General features: G+C 36.9%; 1 non-coding gene and 1 pseudogene across 1 annotated transcript; one reads left to right on the top strand and one right to left on the bottom strand.

Moving 5' to 3' along the window:
- The first annotated feature begins 535 nt into the window (after nucleotides 1–535).
- LOC122090225 lies at nucleotides 536–642 on the top strand. Its single transcript, XR_006143467.1, has one exon. It is a non-coding gene; the product is annotated as a small nucleolar RNA R71 (small nucleolar RNA).
- Nucleotides 643–7,314: 6,672 nt separating this feature from the next.
- On the bottom strand, nucleotides 7,315–8,484 carry LOC122089501 (annotated as a pseudogene).
- Between the last annotated feature and the right edge of the window lie 1,613 nt (nucleotides 8,485–10,097).

Here is a 10,097-nt window from a genome sequence, read left to right as displayed (position 1 = left end):
GGCCTATTGTGCACCGACTTGGCACGACCCTTTAATGATTGTAAAATACCTATTTTACCCCCCAAATTAAAGAATAAAAACTAAAAAGTAAAGACATGTTCACATTTTAAATAATGGTTATATTTGGTATCATTTGTTGATTTATTGTCATTTTTTTGGGCTTGCATGAGTGGGCCAGAATATAATAATACATTTCAAAGAGGGCCCATTTAAAAACCGGTTAAAGCCCGTTTAACATTAAACATGTCCGTAGCCCGGTTAAGGCCCGATTAAAGCCCGATTAAGGTAGCCCGATTATAGACCGAGACCGACCGACCGAATATAAAGTGTACAATGCCCTCAATAACTAAGCCCGATTAGTTAAATGGGCGGACACGGTGTAGCCTTTGAAGGTCTTCAAGCCCGATTAAGCCCGACCGAAACCGAACCGGCCCGACCGATTGACACCCCTACCCCAGGACACATAAACTCTATCATTTGTTTAGTTGGGTAATCCATACCCTTATAAATAATCTGACATAAATGCCATAAGTCTAGGCCATGGTGAGGGCATTCTTGGAGTAGATCCTTGAATCTCTCCATAAGTTTAGAAAAGGACTCACTAGGCTTCTGCTTAAACTGGTGGATATCACTTCTAAGCTTATTGGTCTTGTGAGTTGGGAAAAACTTCTTGAGGAAGACAACTGTGAATTTCTCCCATGTGGCTATGGAATTTGTGGGTAACCCATACAATCACTTAGTTTGGTCTTGTAATGCAAAAGTGATGAACCTAAGCTTAACAGCATCATCAGAAAGCTGTTGGACTTTAATCGGAACACATACCTCTTCAAATTCCCTAAGGAATGGCTATGCATCCTCAGAAGGCAGCCCATGAAAATGGGGCAACATAGTGATGTACTGAGATTTGAGCTCAAAATTATTACCCTAGGCTTGTGGCAGAACTATGAAAGAAGGGTGGGCTGCTCTAGCAAGATAGAACCTATCCTTCAGAGATTTTGGTGGACTGTTTGTTGTTGGTCTCCCATATTGAAAGGCACTAAAGAGAGTAAACGTATAGGGTCACTACTTGTTGGATCTCTTCTATCTAACCTATTCGCAGTATTATGTACCCACCTAACACTCAAGCAACAGAACACTATCCACAACTAGAATAAGACAAAGCACAAACACAAAAGAATGAATTTTCTTTTCAAAACTTTTTTATTTTATTTTATTTTATTTTTTGATTTTTTTTGTGTGAGCTTACCAATAGGGATCCGGGGTTACTCAGGCCAATTCCTAAGGTATTGTTACAGGTCGAAACCTATCTTTATCTAAATATGAGGCTTGGCGACCTCCACCGATTCAACTATTATTGCAAATTGTTCTTCTCAGGAATTCAATAAAAGAAAAACAAAAACAAAAAAAAAAAAAAACAAAACAAAGCAAACAAAGCACTCCGATTGACCAAAAGAAAACGAAAAATAACATGGAACTGTCTCCCCGGCAATGGCACCAAAAACTTGCTTGAATTTTAAAAGTAACTGCAAGCGTACGGATCAGTGTAGCTAATGAGTTGAACAGAAGGAGAGCAACCACTTTATTTTAGGATTATTTTAGTAATGCGATAGTGTATCGATTAATTATGGTGATCTACTTCTAACTACCACCCTAAAGCACATGCATCTAAAAGCGTCCTAACCAACATATCTCAGAATTTAAATACTTCAAACCACGCAGATAAAAATTTAATAACTGAAATTAAAAGTGCTGAAATAAAATAAATAAACTAAAAAGAGGAAGAGAGTTAGAGAGAGGCACACAAGTAGGTTTCTCTACTTAGCCCGAGGGATGCACCACAATTAATGCAAGCTTCCCTACTTGACTAGAGAGTAGCTCTTACAAGGGCTTTACTACTTAGCTTTAGGGAAAGAGAGGCAAAGTAAATAACTAAAAATAAAGGCAATAAAAGGATGGTCCATAGCTAAAGAGGGGCAAAGCCAACACATGCATCTTGCCAAGGACCTTGGGGGAAAGGAAAAACAATAAAGTAAAGACTAAAATTAAAAACTTAAGCTAAGAAGGAAAGGGTTGTCAGAAGAGGGAATGAGAGGGGTGAGAGAAGACTTATAAGAAGCCTACGTACCTGAACTTCAATACTTGAACTTGAAAACTTGAAAAATTGGTTGAGATTTGAAATACTACCAGTACTAAAAACCAAGATCTGGAATAAATCTAATATGAAATTGCTAGTACTAGAGAAAATAAATTTGAACTTGAAAACTTGTGCTCCACACTTGGTTCTTGTCACTTAGAACTAAGCCTAGAATTAGAAATTAAAATTGCAACTGAATTCCATGAATAATAAACATAAAAAAAGAACTTGCATTCATTAAATAAAATTACATTACATAAGTGCTTATACTAAAAAGTAAGAAGAAGACTAGAAGAAGAACTAAAGAAAACCCTAGAGAAAATAAAACCCTAAAAGTGAAGTGCTAGAGAGAAAACCCTAATAGAGAATTACTAGAGAAAGAGATGAAACCCTAATTGTAAAGTTCCCCCTCTCCCCTCGTATATGATGTTTATTTATCGGGAATAGGGGAGAGGGGGTCTGATGATTAGGGTTTAGTTAGAGTTTGATGAGGTGGAGGAGAGAGAAGAGAGAAAGGAGGTAGAATCATAGACAGTTCCATGGCTGTGACAATTCAACTTATTGGTGGCCTAACTCCCTTATTTCCTTAATTGAAAAATGGATGCGGAATTTCATTTGGATAGACGATATAGACAATTCCAAGGCTGTGACAGTTAGCTAGGACAAAGTTTGTAGGTGTAGTGATGAAGGCAGTTTGGGCATTCGTTGCCTCCAGGACATAAATAAATCTCTGCTTTGCAAACAATTGTGGAACATCAAACATGGCTCCTCTGGAATTAGAAAAAATTTTAAAGCTCAATTTCTCACAAAGGAAAATCTCAGAGATTGCTATAAATCTTCTTCCGTATGGCCAGGTATGCGGAAAATTGGAGTTTTGTTCAAAGCAGAGAACGTTGGATTATTGGCAATGGTAATGATGTGAATCTTTGGCATGACAACTGGATTGGTCAAAAATCAATCATTGAGAGTTGTGGCATCAACCCTGAAATCACCAAAGGTTCTTCTTTGAAGGTGATGAGCCTGATTAATAATCACCATTAGGAAATTCCTACTGCCCGATTTCCACCATTACAAGCATGTTTTGAAGAAGCTCACTCCATCTGTCTGCCCCACCATGGTGTTAAAGATAGGTGTGTCTGGAGCTGCACTGCATCGGGTGCTTTTTCCTCCTTGTCGGCTTGGGAGGAGATTAGGAAACGCAATCCAAAAGTTCTTTGGTATCCCATTATTTGGAATAACTTATTGCAACCAAGGCAATCTACATTTGGGTGGCGCCTCATGCACTGCAGACTACCCACTGATGATGCAATCTCTACGAAAGGGATTCCCGTTGTCTCTATTTACAAATTTTTCCTGTCTCACTGTGAAACTTTTCATCGTCTTTTTTTGAGATGCAGCTTTACTCTGAAAATTGGGATAAATTCCTCATATGTTTTGGTGTTGCTTGGCCTGGTATCGAAAAAATTGATGCTTTAACTCAGTGGTGGAATAGAAAGCGGAGAATTTTATTGCTAAAGGATGCTTGGGCGATGGGCCTTATCATTGTGACGGATAATTTATGGAGGGAACGAAATACCAGGCGTTTCGAAGGTACACAGCTTGAGTGCTTTCTCATTTTTGAAAGAATAAAGCAAGATTTCAGTAGATCCAATGTTATTATTCATGACCAAATCAAAAACCCAGCTGATCTCATTTGCTGCCGAACACTTGGGCTTCAAATGGGTTCCATCCGTGAATCCCTCATTTTAGAAGTTTTTTAGTGCAAGCCTATGCGTGATTGGAAGAAGTTGAATGTGGATTGTTGCTCCCTTGGCAATCCTGGAAGAGCTAGTTTTGGTGGAGTGCTGAGAAACAATAATGAGGCTGTATTGGGCTCTTTCAAAACTTTCATCGGTATCCATTCGAATTATATGGCTGAGTTTAAAGCTCTAATGGAAGGCCTGAGTCTGGCTAAAGACTTTGAAGTTAGATTGCTTTGGATTGAGAGTGACTCTGCTACAATGGTCACTGCGGTCCAAGCAAGAAGCATCCCTTGGTACGTTGAGCAGGAATGGAACTCATTGCAGCCCTACTTGAGCCATAACATGGAAAATCTCTCACTGTTTCAGAGAAGAAAACTGCATTGCTGACTTTCTAGCTAAGGAAGCTGCTAAGAAAAGGTTAACGGAAAGAAATGTAATTTTTCCCAATCATATAAGGGATGAGATCAGTCATGATGCTGAGTCTAGGCCTAGATATAGGTTTGATTAATATTGGGTTTTTTTCTCCTCTGCTGATGGCAATGCCGAAGGTGGAGGTTAAAAATTCATTTTCTTTGCTTTTATCTGTAATTATTTTCCTTTTTTAATGAAATTCTCATCCCTTTAGCAAAAAAAAAAAAAAAAAAGAGGTAGAATCGTAGGAGATAGGGGAGAGAGAGTTTCCAACGAATTGGGTTTGATTATGGTTTGATGATGATGTGGATGAGAGAGAAGAGAGAATGGAGGTAGAATCATAGGAGATAGGGGAGAGAGAGTCTCCAACGAATTGGGTTTGATTAGGGTTTGATGATGATGTGGATGAGAGAGAAGAGAGAAAGGATAGGAAAGAGAGGAGTCCTACGACTTGGGTGTGGTTAGGTGGAGGAGAGAGAAGAGAAAGAGGGAGAGAAATCGTAGGAGATGAGCCTCTCCACAATTTGGTTTCTTAATTAGGGTTTAATTAGGGTGATGATGTGGAAAATAGGAGAAAAAAATGGAAAAGAGAGAAAATAGGAGAGATCCTACGTTTTGGTTTCCTAATTAGGGTTTAATTAGGATGAAGATGTGGAAAATAGGAGAAAAAAGAATAAGAGAGAAAATAGGAGAGAGTCCTACGATTTGGTTCTTTTTTTTATTTTTTTTCTTATTTTCTTTCTGTCTCTTTTATCTTGCGCACAAGCTCTCTTGGCCGCCCCTTGCTTTAAGTGATGAGTAGGAGAGAGAAAATCTTTAAAAAAAAAATCTCCAAAAAATAGTAGCCAAGAAGTTTGAACTTGAGACCTCATGGTGAGCAAGGGATTTTGCACACGAAAACTCACCAACTACGCTAGGTAGTTATTGTTACCAAAAAAATGAATCTTCAATCACTAGAGGGGGGTCCATCGATCCTTGTTCGTATTTGGAATATTCCTTATACACTTGGGACAACCGTAAAAGGGCCGGTTCTGCATCTCGGTTAAGTTCTGATCCATTACTCTTTTTCTGGCCCAAAAAGAATAATCACTTGTACGGACGACCAAATGGATGTGTACTTTTAATGTAACACGTCCATCTTACGTGTAAAATTGGAGATATGGCATCAGATAGTCTTAAAGGCCTTTAAAATACAAAACCTACAAAAAGAGAGTAAAATCCAAGGTAGTTCCATTCTAAATATGTAAAAATGCATGCTTTACTATCTAAGATTTCACACATAAATGTGCTCATCAATATATTCATTTCCAATGTAGAAAACATGATAGGAATGAGTGAAACCCACCAAAGTGGCACATTCAATTCAATTGTGTTTCCCAAAGTAAATGTGACATTTGCCTAAAGGTGATGTCACCCAATATTATGGACAAAGTGCTCAAAAGCCATGTTTTCTGACATTGGTGTTATTGAGGTTTTTGATATGCTTGGTTAGTGGGAGTTTTATGATCTCATTTAACCAAAGATATCATGGTGGTGACAGCTAAAGTTTAAAGATGGTAAAAGTCAAAGTTTAAGGGTAGTGCCTGCTAAAGTTTATTGGCAGTGTTTAGCCAAAGTAATTGACGATAAGCCAAAATAATTGACGATAAGTCAAGGTAATTGGCGGTATTTTGTCAGGATTCGTGATGTATGACAGTATTTAGCCAAAGTATATGATTTATGGCGGTATTTAGCCTAAATCCAAAGAAGTGGTGGTTTATCATAGGCGATTTGCTAAAGTTTATGATTTAAGGTGGTATTTAACCTAAATACATAGAAGCGGTGGTTAGCCATAGGCGGTATGCCAAGGTAAGGTATTAATTCAAGAAAAGGGCGATTTACCTAAGTGTTGATTAATATCAAAGTTCACTACCTGTAAGGTTTTCAAGGTAGGCTAATCTTAGGATCAAGGAAAGGACATACAAGGAAAGGTGTTATATGTGATCACAATTATCATTTCCTTGTTCGTATCCCAGGCGATTCGGATTAATGAATTTTTTATGTTTGTAATGATAGATAGTTGTGAGCCGTATATTGAGGCACATTTTCTACTATTGTTCAACATGAGTGGTTTATTAATTGAATCTAAGTTATTTGAGTGGTATTTTAGCTTTGGAGTTTTATGGCCAATATCAATAGAGAGATGTCTGAATCAATGTAGCCCAAGTGGGAGATTGTTGGGTTTTTATGGGCTTAACTGATCCAAAATTATTTATTGGGCCCAAGCTAATCTGGCCCACTCCAAGTGGGATATGCCTAGCCCAATCCATTGTGGGAATGAATTAGGGTTTTAGGGATTGTATTATAAATAGAAGCTAAAGGTCCTTGCAGCCGTCACTTTTACCTTTATGGTTTTGGAAGCACGGACTCCCCTCATAGGAGTAATGCATATGTGAGAGAATTCCAAGGGTGAAAGGCTACAGAAGATCCTAGCAGATGGGACTCCATTGTGTAGTTCCTTGTTATAATGTTCATGGGACTGATCTTCAAGCACATGGGAGAAGGGTTCGTGATCAATGCTTATGGGGTTTCTAAACTTACACACATGTATTCTTCTACTCCCATTGATTATCATATATGGGGTAAATTTACATGTTTGTGTGTTCTTGGTTTAAGGACTACACCCATGGTTAATCTCTTTTTATGATTCTTGTATTCGAAATACTATGGGTTCTTCATATGATTCTATGGATTAGAATCCCAAACATAGAAAACTTGATTTCCAACAATGATGCATATAAGAGATAATTAAAAACGCATAGTAACGATTCAAATGTGGAAAATGTTCAGCAACCTTTCTTGTAATTTGATTGGAGCTTAATAAAAATTTAAGCAATACTCAAGCATTACAAAAAAAAATAAATAAATAAATAAAAATAATAATAATAATAATAAATAGATACAAAAAAATTTAAAAAATAAAAAATTGAGAATATGACATGGATAAAATATTATGGTTTTAATTATCATTGTTGTAATGAAACTTGATTAAACAAAGATGCTCCCCTTGCTTGTGTGTGCATGTTCATTGAGGTTGAGAATAGGGTAAGTGAATACTTGGATTTCTCCTGTCTTGATCTTCTGAACAGTCCCTACATCAATTACCGGATACTTTCCGTTCTTAACCTTCCTATAAAAAGGGCCTTCTTCGGGCCTAGAGATCCCATACTTAATCAAATCACCATACACCAACTTGCTCAGCATGAGCAGAAACGAATCCACCACACTATAGGGAAGATACTTCAACATCACCAAACCCAAGTATACCATCTTTTTGGTGAGAATGTGAAGCTGCACCACAAATTAAAACGGATCATTAATGCCCTTAAGTCTTCAACTGAAATGAAATAATATTAAGGTGGCATGAGTTATAGAGAATGGATTAGGTTCTCGTGTGAGAACCATTCTCATACAGACTAATTCACACAGTTGGAATCCATCACACAGTTAATTGTTGAGTGGTTTCCATTTGTGCCGATCAGTCCGTTTGAGAATGGTTCTCGTATGAGGACTTGATCTGCTCTCCGAGTTATATCACTACTTACTGGGTTTCTTATAACAATTGAGGTCTTTGCGCCAAAATTTGATAGATCAAAAGTAATTTTTATACCAGAATTTCCACATCCAACAGAGAAAACATTGTTGTTGTTAAAAGGTTCACCACATTTATACTGGGTAGAGTGCAAAACCTCCCCTTTGAAGCTCTCCAAGCCTTTAATATTTGGAAGTGATGTATCACTAGTCTCACCAGTTGCCACAATTAGAAATCTAGCATTATACTCCTCCATCTCCTCTATGCTTGTGTTCCTCACCTTCACACATCATTTCTTTACAATCTTATCAAATGTAGCTAACTTGACGGATCGGTGATAAAACGGGTTTACCTTAAAATGAGCGACGTATTCGTCTAAGTACTGAACGAATTCCTTGTTAGGTATATATGTTGGGGAACCTTCAGGGAATGACATGTGAGGAAGCTCACAGAAATTTCTTAGGCAAGTGAAGGTGAAGGTGATCGTAAGCCTTCTTCTTCCATATGGAAGCATAAATATCTTCTCTTTCAAGGACTATGTTGGGGATTGATTGAAGGTTTAAACAAGCAGAAGTTGCAATCCCTGAAGGCCCAGCACCCACTAAAATCACTGCTGCTTCCTTCATTTTGAGCTTCACTAGGTCTGAACTCTCCTCAAAGAAGCTGAAGAAGAAATTTGGTCTATAAAGGGCTAATTAGCCTCTATTCATGGTCTTTAATTTCACATCTTAATAATTGTATGTTTTGTTTTATCCCATCTGATTCCCTATGACAATACCTAACTTTGTTGTCAAACTCTCATCAATAATGCCTTGGACTTGGAGATGCAAAATTATTCTTCTTGAGATAGAGAAGATAGAGAAGTAACCACAACATAAAATCAACCACAAAAAAATTGGATAATATAGATAAGCACATCTAGAGTGTTATGAGCCCATATTAATCAAATGGAGGTTGATTCCATATCAGTTACAAAAGAGATTTGGTGTGTGTTGATATGATCATGGATTCCCTCATCTTATAAGTCGGTTTATGGGGTTGAGTTATTCGAAGGTTCGTAACAGTGGTATCCAACTGATTCTATCCTTGAAAATTTTAAATGGTTGTAAAAGTAAATATTTGAAATATTATTTTATCTTATAGAAGGTGTATCAGAGGGTTGAATATAATTTGAAGGGGCCTTAGGGGTTTTTTCATCTTGGAGATTGATTCGACAGAATTGTTTGCACCATAGGGTATCTACAATCTTGAGGAAAATATATGCTGGCACAAATTAGCCCCAAAAGTTTCTTGAGTGTCTCTATGTATTTTCAAGTTTGTGATACCGTATTTGGTGTTTTTCATCAATGTGATCGATTGAGTTTATCTAAGACATAAAATAAGTACACTTTTCCCTTTTATTTTGGAATATTTCCAACATAAAACATTGAAAAAAATAAAGACCACCAAGATGGTGTGTGACCCACAGAAGGGATCCATGGTGATGCAACTGAAAAATAAAACTACAAAATATTTAATGTTTTTATCTTAAAAAGAAACAACCATGTATAAAAAGATCAAAGAGGACCATTTAACTTTGTGGTCTCTTAGGAAAACATTCACCGAAGTGTGGATTTCATTCACTAATGAAGGACTCAAACTCAAATAAGAACACTCATCATAGATTACATTGGTAACAATTTTTTTTTTTACAAGCTAAAAAATGATATATAAATATCATGAAAAGAAAACAAAGAGTCATTGTCATTGTAATAGATCCTTTTGAAATAAATAAATAAATCGTTAGAGAGGGAAAGAGCAGTGGAGTCATGCATGCATGAGCAGTGGAATCAAGCTTATTTAACCTTTCCTCTTAACCCTGTGGTCCTTAATAATCGAAACTTACTCTTCTTAATAATGGGAACTTACTCTATTAACAAGTTGGTGTAGCTAACAAATAAACTAGAAAACATAAAAGAGTTGTATTGAAAAAAAAAAGGGTTTATAACAAACCTCTTCACTTTGGGGTCTATTAGGGAATCACACACCCAAGAAAGAAACTCACTTACCACTAGAAGACCACAAACTCAAATGGCAACTCATTCATCACTGGAGTATTTTTAGCAATGAAATCTCTCTTTTTTTTTCCAAGAAGCCAAACCACACACACACACTTTTAAATATGAGAGAGAGAGAGAGATGTTGGATTGGATTAGGTTCCATTTAAATACAACCTAACAGTCTAGCTAGTTTATAAGAC

The sequence above is a fragment of the Macadamia integrifolia genome, chromosome 9 (assembly GCF_013358625.1).
Source record: "Macadamia integrifolia cultivar HAES 741 chromosome 9, SCU_Mint_v3, whole genome shotgun sequence".
In the NCBI taxonomy this organism is placed as follows: Eukaryota; Viridiplantae; Streptophyta; class Magnoliopsida; order Proteales; family Proteaceae; genus Macadamia; species Macadamia integrifolia.
Note: the sequence above shows the minus strand (reverse complement) of the source record. Positions and strands in the feature narration are given on the sequence as shown.